The sequence below is a fragment of the Sparus aurata genome, chromosome 6, assembly GCF_900880675.1.
Source record: "Sparus aurata chromosome 6, fSpaAur1.1, whole genome shotgun sequence".
NCBI lineage: Eukaryota > Metazoa > Chordata > Actinopteri > Spariformes > Sparidae > Sparus > Sparus aurata.
The window spans coordinates 35455630-35470445 of record NC_044192.1 but is presented as its reverse complement, the minus strand read 5'-3'; the positions used below and the strand labels follow the sequence as shown (position 1 = coordinate 35470445).

The 14816-nt window shown below is 39.2% G+C and overlaps 1 protein-coding gene across 1 annotated transcript in view; it reads left to right on the top strand.

Annotated features, from left to right (window-relative positions):
* LOC115584018 (uncharacterized) overlaps window positions 1-14816 on the top strand; it is a 57499-nt gene extending 42683 nt beyond the window's left edge. Inside the window, exons 2-4 of the transcript XR_003984469.1 lie at window positions 11548-14067; window positions 14144-14258; window positions 14586-14816. The gene's annotated coding sequence lies outside the window, so the exon portion shown is untranslated. The remainder of the gene's footprint in view (window positions 1-11547; window positions 14068-14143; window positions 14259-14585) is intronic.

The window sequence follows — 14816 nt, the reverse complement described above, 5'->3', positions numbered from 1 at the left end:
TCATCCTCAGTTTGCTTTCTTTTGGTCACTAGCTTAATGTTAGTGTGACACCGCTCTAGATGTTTCGTTAAATGACTTGTGCTATTTTGCGAGGTAGAGAGATCTTTTGGTTTTGCACACAAAATGCACTTAACTATAATGTTCTTCATATCCTTCCAGTCATCTTCTCCTCGATCAAAAGTTCTCTAGCATTATATGCATTATAACACGCGTTACTGAGATTTGTACTGAGTAAAATATTACCTTTTTTTGTTTTTGTAATGCCTTACATTACTGTGTTACAGCAAAAAGTAATGCATTACAGTAATTGCATTACTTTTGTAACGCGTTACTCCCAACACTGCATTCTGAAACATAAAAATCTATGTCAAAAAAGAAAATTACAGGGTGCTCTCAGTCTCTCATTGTCTCGGTGCAAGTGTTCCTGAAGAACACCAAGTGGCTTCCCTTTTTTTTTGGATAATACTTTGTGTTCTCCTTTAATTTCTAAACTTCTTGCTATTATGAAACATGATTTTAGATGTTCGCAGCATAATACAATGTACAAAAATGAGTGTATATATTCCTGTATATATGTATTTTACCCCAGCAATAAGGTGCTGGAAAAATTTGAAAATGATCCTTAAAAGTGCTTGAAAAGTGCTTGAATTTGACCTTGAAAAATGTGTACGAACCCTGTTCAATGTACGATCCAAGTGCAAGGGCCAAAAGAAATCTCCCAAACACTGCTTAAATCCAGCAAACAGCAGCATATTACTGTAGTCTATGTGTGATCAGGTAGTCCAAAGTCATTTGTGTGTAGAGTTCAGACGATGCACAACTTGCTAGCATCAGAAAGTCTACTGATGACATGTAGTTTCTTCCTGTGTCAGTAGGTGAATGTGCCCATCTCTAGTCCAACTGGCAGCCAAGTTATTCCTGTGTTTTTCCCGGAGATCTGCCAACAGTTTCACCCTCTTGGTCGTTAAGTTCTCCAGAATATGCATTTTAGTGTCCTTCAATGCTTTTTTCGCCTTGAAAATACTGTCCCGAACATAGTATTTGGTGAACTTGACAATAATACCCCTGGGTTTGGCCTTCAGGTTATCAGGCTTTGGACCAAGGCGGTGACTTCTGTCAATCTCCGTAGGCTGCACCTCTATTTTGAGATTGTTTTTAAAAATGTCACAAACGACTTTGGTTATATCCTCATCTCTCTTTTCAGGTACACCAAAGACAATAAGGCAGTTCCTTCGAGAGTACTGGTCTTGTTCATCAAGATTGTCAATCAGACCGTCATACTTGTGTTGTAAATCACATAGTTTATCAGCCGTGTCTTTTAGTTCATACTGTATGGTTTCCTTTACCGTCTCCGTGATAGACTCTGCGATGGCCTTCTTAACAGGTTCGATGAGGGAATCCATCAATATTTTGCTGATTTTGTTGACAAAATTGGTGTCCAGAAGTAGGATGTCCATCTGCTTGCTTATTATATCTCTAATATCAACTCTTGATAGCTGATCGTCCACGACGTTTGTTGTGGTGTCGCCTTCCTTTGTCGGCATGTTGGTAGTTTACTGCCGACAGTGACACGGTGAGAGTCCCGTTTCTATCCGGTTTCCGTCACTTTACGGTCAGTTATGGCGATGACAGATGTTCCGGCCACCAAAAACACAAAAATTAGTACGCGAGCAGTAGAGGATCACTGTAATAAATACATTTGTTTACTAGTCGGCCGGAGTACATTTAGCACCCCCTGTCTCGCACTGATGACGTCATTCCTCGACGTCATCGAAATGTTCATACTGTTACATCCCTATCTATAATCAACCAAAATTTTGCCTGTGAATACTCTCATTCATCCAGGTCATAGCTATATCAAGGAAACTGAATTGAAGGCAACTGGATTTGTTTATATGTACTTGAAATACATACAAATAAATCCAGCAGCCTTTGATTCAGTTTCCCTCAGAAAACCAAAATTATATGACAGCATTCTACAAATGGATGAGTAAATTGAAGGAAAACCCAAACATTTTGTTCAAAACTGTGTAACCAGTCTATAAGTCGACCTGGCATCCTGTAGAATGAGCCACTATGAAACTATTTTTATGAAACACCACATTAAGATTCAAGCGTTTAAGGATATCAGCCCTGATTTATGCTTTAAAATGTGTGTCAAACGTGCAGATTGTTTGATACCCTTTTCAAAATACCATACCGAATATTCAATACAATATATTGTGATCTGTCAACACAATAATATGTTTCATGTGTGATGCTCACAGAGTCACTATTTACTAAAAGATTAATGGCAAAACTCTTTCCAGACTTTCTTTTCTCTAATGCCACAGTGCCCTTAGTGTTGAATTCAAAGAAGACACAAACTTTCATTAAAAACAAATCACTTTATTCAATGCCCATGAGGATAAATTAGGTATAGATAAAAGTAGAACACACTTTAATTATATGTAAACTGTCCATATCATGTCCGGAAATCAAGTTTCTTTTATACTGAAGTGTGTCAGCTGATAACGGAGCTCCCAGGTCACACAGGTCATCCTGATGCCTCTTCTGTGGATACTGATACTTCCTGATGCGGCTGGCAATTGTCTTGACAGCTTTTGCTTGACTGAAGCAACACCCACCCAACAATACCTTCCTCCTCTGATGGTTTCTCATACTGCAAGGAAAGTCAAGCGGGGTCCAGGAAAACCTCAAACACAGCATCATCAGGTCACTCTGATGATCTGTAAAATATGGCAGAACCACTGTTACTTATATTATACGGTCATGATTAATCAGTCGCAACCATGCACATAACCACTGCATACATTTGGTTTTGAATAAAGGAGAAGCATGATGTGGTATGGTGATCTCAGTACTAAAGTCAAGGTGATTACAGTATTAAAACCCAAATGACAACAACATGTTGTTGACAGTCACATTTAAATACTTTATTTGTTCAATTGTCCTTCTGTAAGGATGTGGCAGGCCTGATAAAAGTGTTGTGACATTTGGAAACATTTATTAGTATGTTTATTTTAGTGTAGGCATGTGAATTATTTTGAGCACTAAAAGTATTATTCCTGTTTTATTTGAACATGGTTGTGTTCTCTGTTTCTTTGAATATTGTCAGTAGTTGCACCTACCATGCTTTTATGCAGAATGACAGGATTACACTGTTGAAGGCCTCAGTAGTGATGGCTGAGCATCTCCACATCACTTAAGACTGTCTGAGAGATAGGACTGACTGCCACTGAGCCTGAAAATAATATTACAGAGATTAGACACTGAATTAGACTGTGGTATTTTAAGCGAATAAACAGACAACTAATAAATATATATAGAGAAATTAAGGGATATTTGAGTAACTCACAACATGTTTGTCAACTCTGTCAAAGATGTGGTGGTGTCTGCAGGGTCGGTCTTGTAGTGGTATGTTGGCCTGTGTGCAGAACAGTTACAGTTTACTCCAAAATCACCTCAAATATATGCAACAGCAGCAAGCAGTTTGCAAAAAAATGATTACAAATTATTGTTTGCCAGTATGGAGGAAGAGATTGATTAAATAGAGCATTTGCTTTAGACTATGATCTGTGGTGTGACTGACACTCTCCTAGTGATGCTCTGGGTTGTTTATCATGCAATTCAGGACAACGTGACAGCAACAGGGGAGACTTGGAGCTGTTGACAGTAGGGACAAGCAGAAAAATACACAAACCCCCCCCATAATAAAGATTTTAGTTGAAACTGGCCTCTGCAGGGGGATTTTTTTAAAACAAGGTCTATTTTGATTATTTTTATGCACCCCAGCACCTCATTTATATTAGAGTAGATGTCTTAATCATTGTTTCTGCTTATGTCCATCATCTGACCATGACTTACCTGCTCACTTGTACTCAACTCAATCCCTATTGCCATGGTCAGATGGCTGATGGAGGACAGAGGCAAATTTACATTTATTTATTTATTTCCCTTTATTCACAATTCATTCTGATGTGCTGGAGATAAACAGAAAATGATCCGAAATGAATCTAATTTGAGGCAAATTTATCTTTCTTCATCTGTCCAGTGTCCAATGGCTAATTATTATGCAGAATGACATCATCAAAGCGTTTGCGTGGGATATTTAGCTTAATCAATAATCCATTGTCTAATACAATACTGATATTCTGAGGGTAGTGATGGTTTCATGTCCTGCATTCATCATAAAACGTGCCTCAGGAGTTATCACTGTTTGACTAACAGACTGATCAAATGTGAAACCTTTTGACTAATAGTGTTGTGCCTGAGAGAGACACAACAAGGCTAACGGCTTAGCTGTCTCTGATGCCATGCAAAGTAACTTATGTTAGCTGCTAAATTATATAATTTATACACCTCTACTGCTCAAGTCATGTTCACGTAACTTACAACTCATACAGACGTTTTACACACCACCTCATCCGTCTTTAGCTGTCCCTCAGTAAGGTTTTAAATACTTAATAGGTCCAGCGATGCTAAATTAGCCAGGTTAGCCACGGACAGTGCTGGTGCCAGGCTCAACAGGCTAACATGAAAAATAAACAGTAAAGCATCATAAGAAAGGGCAAAACTTGCAGCGTCCAAGTTTGAAGTGAGCATCAATCAATCCTTGATCTTCATTAAACCTTCTTTGTACTGCCACAGGAAAGCAGTCTGCAGTAGTTTTGACACACGTCAGAGTTTTCCAGTTGTGGGGTTATTCCCATTTAAAATGAAGTGAATCCACTTAGCTCCTCTGTCCTCTGAGGCGGGGGGGCCAGAGAAAAAATGGCGTCCCTTCACAAAAGTAGTTTTCAGGGAGTCCCACCCAGTCCCACCCGAACAGCCAATCACAGCACTTTTCCACTAATCTACTTCCTTTTCCACTACACTTTCTCTCACACAAATATTCTTCTCTCACACAAATATATTCTTATCCCACACCCATATATTATTCTCTTACACATACATATTCTCCTTTTACATTCATATATTTTCTTCAGATATAAATAGACAAATATTTTCCTTGACATGAAAAATGAAAAAATATATGTGTGTAAAAGGAGAATGTATGTGTGTGGAAGGAGAATGTATGTGTGAAAGTAGAATGTATGTCCATGAGAGTGAAAATATATGTATGTGAAAGGAAAATGTATGTGTGTGAAAGGAGAATGTTTGTGCGTGAAAGGAGAATGTGTGTGCATGAGAGTGAAAATATATGTATGTGAAAGGAAAATGTATGTGTGTGAGAGGAGAATGTAAGTGTGTGTGAAAGGAGAATATATGTGTACACAAGAGTGAAAATATAAGTATGTGAAAGGAGAATGTATGTGTGTGAAAGGAGAATGTATGTGTGTATGAGAGAAAATATATGTATGTGAGAGGAGAATGTGTGTGTGTGAGCAGGCCAGAATGATTTATGTATTGTACAGCCCCTCATACAAAACAGCGGGTTTCTGTCTGTCATCGTGTCATCTGCCACCGGTACATACTGCTCTGGTGAGGAGGAGAATATATGTGCGTGATAGGAGAGTGTAGGAGTGTGCGAGAGTGAAAATGTAAGAATGTGAAAGGAGAATGTATGTGTGCAAGAGTGAAAATATATGTATATGCAAGGAGAATGTATGTGTGTGAGAGTGAAAATATAAGTATGTGAAAGGAGAATGTAGGTGTGTGCAAGAGTGAAAATATAAGTACGTGAAAGGAGAATGTATGTGTGCGAAAGTGAAAATATAAGTATGTGAAAGGAGAATGTATGTGTGCGAGCGTGATAATATAAGTATGTGAAAGGAGAATGTATGTGTGTGCGAGAGTGAAAATATAAGTTTGTGCAAGGAGAATGTATGTGTGCGTGAGAGTGAAAATATAAGTATGTGAGAGGAGAATGTAGGTGTGTGAGAGTGAAAATATAAGTATGTGAGAGGAGAATGTAGGTGTGCGAGAGTGAAAATATAAGTATGTGAAAGGAAAATGTATGTATGCGAGAGTGATAATATAAGTATGTGAAAGGAGAATGTAGGTGTGTGCGAGAGTGAAGATATAAGTACGTGAAAGGAGAATGTATGTGTGCGAGAGTGAAAATATAAGTTTGTGCAAGGAGAATGTATGTGTGCGTGACAGTGAAAATATCAGTATGTGAAAGGAGAATGTATGTGTGCGAGAGTTAAAATATAAGTATGTGAGAGGAGAATGTAGGTGTGTGAGAGAGTAAAAATATAAGTACATGAAAGGAAAATGTATGTATGCGAGAGTGATAATATAAGTATGTGAAAGGAGAATGTAGGTGTGTGCGAGAGTGAAGATATAAGTACGTGAAAGGAGAATGTATGTGTGCGAGAGTGAAAATATAAGTATGTGAGAGGAGAATGTAGGTGTGCGAGAGTGAAAATATCAGTATGTGAAAGGAGAATACATGTGCGTAAAAGGAGAATGAATGTGTGCTGGAGAGTGAAAATTTAACTATGTGAAAGGAGAATGTATGTGTGCAAGAGTGATAATATAAGTATGTGAAAGGAGAATGTAGGTGTGTGCGAGAGTGAAAATATAAGTATGTGAAAGGAGAATGTATGTGTGCGAGAGTGAAAATATAAGTTTGTGCAAGGAGAATGTATGTGTGCGTGAGAGTGAAAAAATCAGTATGTGAAAGGAGAATATATGTGCGTGAAAGGAGAATGAATGTGTGCTTGATAGTGAAAATATAAGTATGTGAAAAGAGAATGTAGGTGTGTGCGAGAGTGAAAATATAAGTATGTGAAAGGAGAACGTATGTGTGTGCGAGAGTGAAAATATAAGTACGTGAAAGGAGAATGTATGTGTGCGAGAGTGAAAATATAAGTTTGTGCAAGGAGAATGTATGTGTGCGTGACAGTGAAAATATCAGTATGTGAAAGGAGAATGTATGTGTGCAAGAGTAAAAATATAAGTATGTGAGAGGAGAATGTAGGTGTGTGAGAGAGTAAAAATAAAAGTACATGAAAGGAAAATGTATGTATGCGAGAGTGATAATATAAGTATGTGAAAGGAGAATGTAGGTGTGTGCGAGAGTGAAGATATAAGTACGTGAAAGGAGAATGTATGTGTGCGAGAGTGAAAATATAAGTATGTGAGAGGAGAATATAGGTGTGCGAGAGTGAAAATATCAGTATGTGAAAGGAGAATATATGTGTTTAAAAGGAGAATGAATGTGTGCTTCAGAGTGAAAATATAAGTATGTGAAAGGAGAATGTAGGTGTGTGCGAGAGTGAAAATATAAGTTTGTGCAAGGAGAATGTATGTGTGCGTGAGAGTGAAAATATCAGTATGTGAAAGGAGAGTGTATGTGTACGTGAGAGTGAAAATAACTATGTGAAAGGAGAATGTATGTGTGCGAGAGTAATAATATAAGTATGTGAAAGAAGAATGTAGGTGTGTGCAAGAGTGAAAATATAAGTATGTGAAAGGAGAATGTATGTGTGCGAAAGTGAAAATATAAGTATGTGCAAGGAGAATGTATGTGTGCTTGATAGTGAAAATATAAGTATGTGAAAGGAGAATGTAGGTGTGTGCGAGAGTAAAAATCTAAGTATGTGAAAGGAGAATGTAGGTGTGCGAGAGTGAAAACACAAGTATGTGAAAGGAAAATGTATGTGTATGTGAGAGTGAAAATATAAGTATGTGAAAGGAGAATGTAGGTGTGTGCGAGAGTGAAAATATTAGTATGTGAGAGGAGAATGTAGGTGTGTGAGAGAGTGAAAATATAAGTATGTGAGAGGAGAATGTAGGTGTGTGCGAGAGTAAAAATATAAGTACATGAAAGGAAAATGTATGTATGCGAGAGTGATAATATAAGTATGTGAAAGGAGAATGTAGGTGTGTGTGAGAGTGAAGATATAAGTACGTGAAAGGAGAATGTATGTGTGCGAGAGTGAAAATATAAGTATGTGAGAGGAGAATGTAGGTGTGCGAGAGTGAAAATATAAGTAACATGATTTATACTTTTAACTATATTAAAAGTAACTATATTTATACTTTTTTTATAACATGATTTCATTCCTTTTCAGTGACAAAGCTTCTTCGCATGCTCAGATTTTTTCTCCTCATGCTCACATTTAGTTCTTGCATTCAAATGTCTTCTGCTTTCTTTCAAAATGTCTGCTTGAATTCAAAAATCACATTCCTTTGCTCACATTTCTCCTTCTTGCACACAAAAATTTCGCTCACATTCAAATTTGCCCTCTGCATGCTCAGATCTAATTGTCTGCACGCTCAGATCTAAGTGCACGCAGTCAGAACACACACCTGCGCACAGGTCAAGCTCAGCTCTCGGAACTCTCCTCTGCTCATAGATTTTTCTTGTGTATCAACACTGTCAACCAATACAAGGCCGGCAACTGTTGACCAATCAGATTATCCCCGCTTCTTTGCAGGTGCGTTCGCTGTACTTGAAGGAGCGTCGCATACAGGCGGGCACTCTTTCCACCGGGTTAATCTACTTCCCTCCTCCAGCCGTGTTTGCACACTTTATCAAATAAACTCTATCGCCAACAGTACTGTTTTCGTGTTAGATAATGGAGATATAGACCAACAAAGCTAGCGATGCCACAATTGCCTCACACACAAAAGATAACTTAGCCCAAACCCACTCAGCACACGTTTAACAGAATCCTAATTAATTATTTCAAATGAATAGTACCATAAAACTGTAATGTTTCAATATGCACTTACCAAAACCTTGACAAAAACTGGCTGGAACCTGCCACGGTGCCGCAATGTAGCGAAGCGTGCGTCTGTCTTGCAGATTGGCCCAAAATCTGCTGCAGACCAATCAGGGGATCGTCAATCTGCCAGATACGTTGCAGGTGCGCTCAGCACATCTGACTGGTAAACGGAGGTAGGGCATAAGTGGCCGAATCCTATACGGACCTTTTTGCTGTCTGGGTTATCTGTATTTTGGCACATTGCCACCCTTACCTTGGAGCAACTGTGCCACCTTTTCTATCTAAAAAGGGCCACCAATTGAATCTCCACATCACCATAAGCCACCTCAGCACTTTACCGACTCTACTCCTGCACATGTGCATGCAACCTCCTCTGAGTACTACAGAACAGAGTACTACAAAGTCATTGATGTGGTGGATGTCCACATTAGAGAATGATTTGAGCAGTAAGGAAGAAGAATGTATGAAGGGCCGTACAAGACATAATTCATTCTGGCCCTCTCACACACACACATTCTCCTCTCACATACATATATTCTCCTTTAACACACATACATCCTCCTTTCACACACATACATTCTCCTTTTACGCACATATATTCTCTTTTCACATACTGATATTTTCACTCTCATGCACACATACATTCTCCTTGCACATACTTATATTTTCACTCTCGCACACACCTACATTTTCCTTTCACATGCTTATATTTTGACTCTCACGCACACATACCTTCTCCTTTCACGTACTTATATTTTCACTCTCGCACACACCTACATTCTCCTTGCACATACTTATATTTTCACTCTCGCACACACCTACATTCTCCTTTCACATACTTATATTTTCACTCTCACGTACACATACATTCTCCTTTTACATACATATTTTTACTCTCACGTACACATACATTCTCCTTGCACATACTTATATTTTCACTCTCGCACACATACATTCTCCTTTTATGGAAGTAGAATCATGTCATTAATCAAGAGCATAGATTTTCAGTTTGAGAGCATAATTTCATTCCTTCTCAGTGACACAGCTCCTTCGCGTGCTCAGATTTTTTCTCCTCATGCTCACATTTTGTGCTTGCATTTAAATGTCTTCTGCTTTCTTTCATAATGTCTGCTTGAACTCAAAAATCACATGCTTGTGCTCACATTTCTCCTTCTTGCACACAAAAATTTCGCTCGCATTCAAATGTGCCCTCTGCACGCTCAGATCTAATTGTCTGCGCGCTCAGATCTAAGTGCATGCACTCAGAACACACACCTGCTCACAGGTCAAGCTCTGCTCTTGGATCTCTCCTCTGCTCATGGATTTTTCTTGTGTATCAACACTGTCAACCAATAGAAGGCCGGCTACTGTTGACCAATCAGATTATCCCCACTTCTTTGCGGGTACGTTCACTGTACTTCAAGGAGAGTCGCATATGGGCGGGCACTCTTTCTACTGGGTTTATCTACTTCCCTCCTCCAGGCGTGTTTGCAATTGTGGCATCGCTAGCTTTGTTGGTCTATATCTCCATTATCTAACACGAAAGCAGTACTGTTGGCGATAGAGTTTATTTGGTAAAGTGTGCAAACACGGCTATTAGCATATTAGCATTAGCATGACTCGCTAACATGGGGTTAGCATAACGTTAACCCCATGTTAGCGAGGAATCGGCAGAAACTCGGCAGAAACTATCCAGCACAGCATAAACTACATGTAATGGCCGCCGACATCCAGATTTATTGTATCAGAACAAATATTGTCCAAGGTAACATTAGCTTCTCGTTAGCATAGCGTCAGCATAACGTTAGCTTCTCGTTAGCATAGCGTCAGGATAACGTTAGCATAGCATCAGATTTGGCCGCCCCTGAAAACCCTCTCTACATGGAAATAAATGAGTGTGAAACTACTCTATGTGTTACTCCGTGTTCAACATGAAAGGACATGCTCTCTCCATCTTGTTTGTTTTTTAAACTATGAATTATGGAGTCTGCCAGTAAACCGGAACCAGGACTGCCAAAAATGCTAACGGACTTCCGGGCCCGGAAGACCGTTAGCATTTTTGGCACTCCCGGTTCCCTTGTCTAAAAGTCAATGTCTTTTGAATGGGATTTTAGTAAAATACCTCAAATAAGGTCCGGTTAACAAAAGCTTATGTGGGTTTCACGTTTTGTTCTACGACATAAATCACATCTACTTGTGAATTTTGAAGCTTCAACCTGTGATTTAAGAAAGAAGGCTGTTGCTAACAAGTTGCTCAATATATCTACAAACCCTGTCGGGGACGTTAAACGTCATCACCCCCAAACAGGCCAGAGTGTTCCTATGGATGTTACTTTATGTTATTTATGGCTCTTCAAAAAGTAAAACCGTCCGATTTCACCATTTATACAATGTTTTTCAAATAAAACGGCCAAAATCAGTTGAAAGATTAATGGCGGTGACGACGGTCATGCGACCGTTAGTAGTCTGTTGAAGCCCAACGTTAGCTTTTTCTGGCGATCGCATTGAAGCTTCAAATACGGTATAAAAGGTGTTCATATGTAAAGATTATCTCGCTGAACAAAATGTGTAAGTGTTAGCCACAGAGCTTATTTTCTGACATAATCCAAAACTATGACTTTTCATCCTATTGATGGGTGCCGAGATGCACGCACAATGTGGAATCCAAAAACTTGACTTGTGATGCTCAGAAAAGGGTCTGCTTATTAATAGTATCAAAGCATGCAGACAACTAGGAATTTGTGATGAATGGCTTACTTTAAATAGCAAAATATAGAAACAACCTTTTTTTAATCACAATTGACTGACAACATTGCCATGTATTGTAGAAAACATTGTATAATCTAAATGCTTTCTCTCCCAATAGGGCTGTTCCTGTGACAAGCAACTGTTGCTGTGACAAAGACGTGAGTGAAAGATGGAAACAAGGGTGGTCTCTAGGTCCACTCTGAGAAGGCGTGCACGCAGAGAACTTGGCAGGACGCTACAACAAATTAGCGATGACTACAACACTAACATGTCTCTTACTGTTGATGATCAAAGTGAAGAATCTGTGCTGGGGGACATTTGTAATAAGGATGCAGGGGGGGAGGACACTGCATCCACTATAGACATGGACACATCTGTTTATGAAGATATAGATGGAAGCATTCATGAACAAATGGACAAAAACATTTCTGACTTTCCTCAGTGTAGTAGGCCAGACCAAGACCCAGACTCAGACTTGTCTGAATCAGATGATGTTTTCAAGCCAAGCAGCCTTAGAGAAAGTATCTGTAATTGGGCCCTGACCTTTGGTATTTCACTTGTTGCGCTCACAGCACTTCTAGGTATATTGCGATTTTACAACCCTGATCTGCCAAAAGATGCTAGAACTATCCTTAAGACTGACACTTGCTACGCTATTCAGAACAAGGTTGGGGGGCAGTATCATTATTTTGGTATATTTTCTTCCATCAAGAGGACACTGTCTCAGATCATTGACTCTGTTACTGACTGTTTTACATTGAAGTTACAGATAAATATCGATGGGTTACCCTTGTTCAAGAGCTCAGGTGTTCAAATTTGGCCTATATTGGGACTGTTGGTCAGTGTTCCAATGAAAGAGCCTGTTGTAATTGCTTTATTTTGTGGGATGAATAAACCAAGTTCAGCTAATGAATTCTTAAAAGATTTTATTGTTGAACTTAAGGAACTGGAGAAAGGCTTTGATTTTAATGGGAAACGGCTTTTTCTGAAGGTCAACTCGGTAATATGTGATGCGCCTGCCAGAGCATTTGTTAAGCGAACAAAGCCACACAATGATATTATGGCTGTGACAAATGTGTCCAGCGAGGACTCTATGTAAACAGACACATGACATTTCCATCTACTGATGGCATGCTTAGGACTGATGAGTCATTTGCATGTCAGGCTTATGAAGACCATCAACATGGGCCAAGTCCTTTTCTTGGTTCAAATGTTGGCATGGTGACACAATTTCCCCTCGACTAGATGCACTTGGTTTGTTTGGGTGTTGTCTGGAAGTTGTTGCTTATGTGGCTCAGAGGTCTTCTTAGTGTTCATCTATCTGCTAATGTTGTTAATCGAATGTCTGAACATATGAAAGAACTGCTGCCTGACATTTCCATGGAATTTGCTCGAAAACCAAGATCATTTAGAGAAATAGAAAGGTGGAAGACCACTGAATTTAGGCAATTTCTATTGTATACTGGCCCTGTCATATTGTCTTTGTATTTGGAGAGTACTGCAGTGTATAACAACTTTATGTTGCTGTTTTCTGCCATTTCAATTTTGATCAATCCAGACCTTGCATTGTCCTACTGTCAGTATGCGCAGACATTACTTGAAACGTTTGTGAAACATTTTGGTGAGATATATGGCAACGATGCTATTGTTTATAATGTGCATGGTTTAATTCACCTCCCCTGGATGTACAGCAGTTTCCTTTTTCCTTTTGAAAACCTCCTCCAGAAGATGAAGAAGCTTGTTCGCAAACTAGAACGTCCTATCGCTCAGATCATACGTAGACTGTCGGAACAAAGTTTTGCTGGGACTTGCATGACATCTGGTCAGGGTTCTGGTTTGCCATTGGGTCCTTTAAAAAAACAACACTTTGATGGACCAATTCCTGATGGGCTTGATGTTAAAGGACAGTACGGTCAGTTAGACACTGATCAGTGGACAATGAAAGTCTCAAGAGGGAACAACATCTTTTTGATTGGAGATGATATTTGTGTGATAGACAACATTGTTGAGTGCATCAATGGAATATATGTTGTATACAGAGTCTTCTCTGATAAGAAGGTCTTCTTTACATACCCATTCAGCTCTGACCTGCTAAACATGTATTGTGTGAGTCAAGCAATAGGTCCAATCAAATATGCAGAACTGTCAGCTGTTACAAGAAAATGCATCGCTCTTCCACATAGGAGAGATTTTGTGGTCATGCCTTTACTTTTTACATCCAAATAGAGCTGCAACGATTAATCGATCGACAGAAAATTAATTGCCAACTATTTTGATTGTTTTATTTGTTATTTTGTTTATTTTGACAATACAATGCCTCTTGGATTTGAAATGGCAGAATTGATATTGATGATGCACAATACACTGACTTAAAAGGATCTGAATATGTGCCAACGGAATGCACTCTTCTGTCCTCACCCCCTTTTTTTTAATCTCTTCTGTCAAAGGATGTTTCTTGTAGTGGAATTTCTTGGTGAGAAAAAGTCTGTGGCTGTGCTGCCACAGTCATGGTACAAGGATGGAGCAGCTTACTGGCCAGACTACAAGAATGATGACAAAATCAACAAAGCTGCAAGATCAGCAGAAAAGCCAGGCAAACACTGGACCAGACATGATGCCAGGGTGTTGACCAGATGTGGTTAGCATTTTCATTAAGCACACAGCACACGTATGGTGTTAGTCAGTTAAAACTGACAGTTTGACATTTTTTTAAGGTGATTATTTGACAGCCAGGCTGGCAATGAGAAAGTCTTTGAACTGTCAAACATCAGAACTGGACTCGGATCGCGAAGAAGACTTGATGCCTGTCAAGAGGAAACGTAAGCCAGTGTAAGTCTGATCAACAATCGGATACATTGTTAGAATTAATTAGAATGAAATTATGTACTTAGTTAAAATAAAATTGAGCACTTTACAATAAAGAGGATTAATGCATGCCTATTCATGGTGTAAGGTGCAGGGTAAGCAAATCAATAAAATCTACACATGGTTTCCCACCATATTATTGTCATTTCAGGATAAAAATTTTGTCTGAGTGATTGTCATTAAGATATTGTCCTGAACGTGCACTAAAAGAATGGGAATTTCACAACAGTGTGTGGGTTTTATTATTTTATTGTATTTAGGAATTAATGCAGATTTTTCTTTTAAAAACAGCAAGCACTTCGAGTCAGACAGTGATAAGGAAGAGGCTCAGCCATCTTTAAAATCTAAGCCACACAAATCTTCACCACAGACTGCACCACCAGTTCCACCTCCTCACTGGTCGTCATCACCACCAGCAGTCCCACCTCCTCACCGGTCGTCACCACCAACAGTCCCACCTCCTCACCGGTCATCATCACCTCCACCAGTGGCATCTCCAGTGTCAACCCATCAGTCATTATC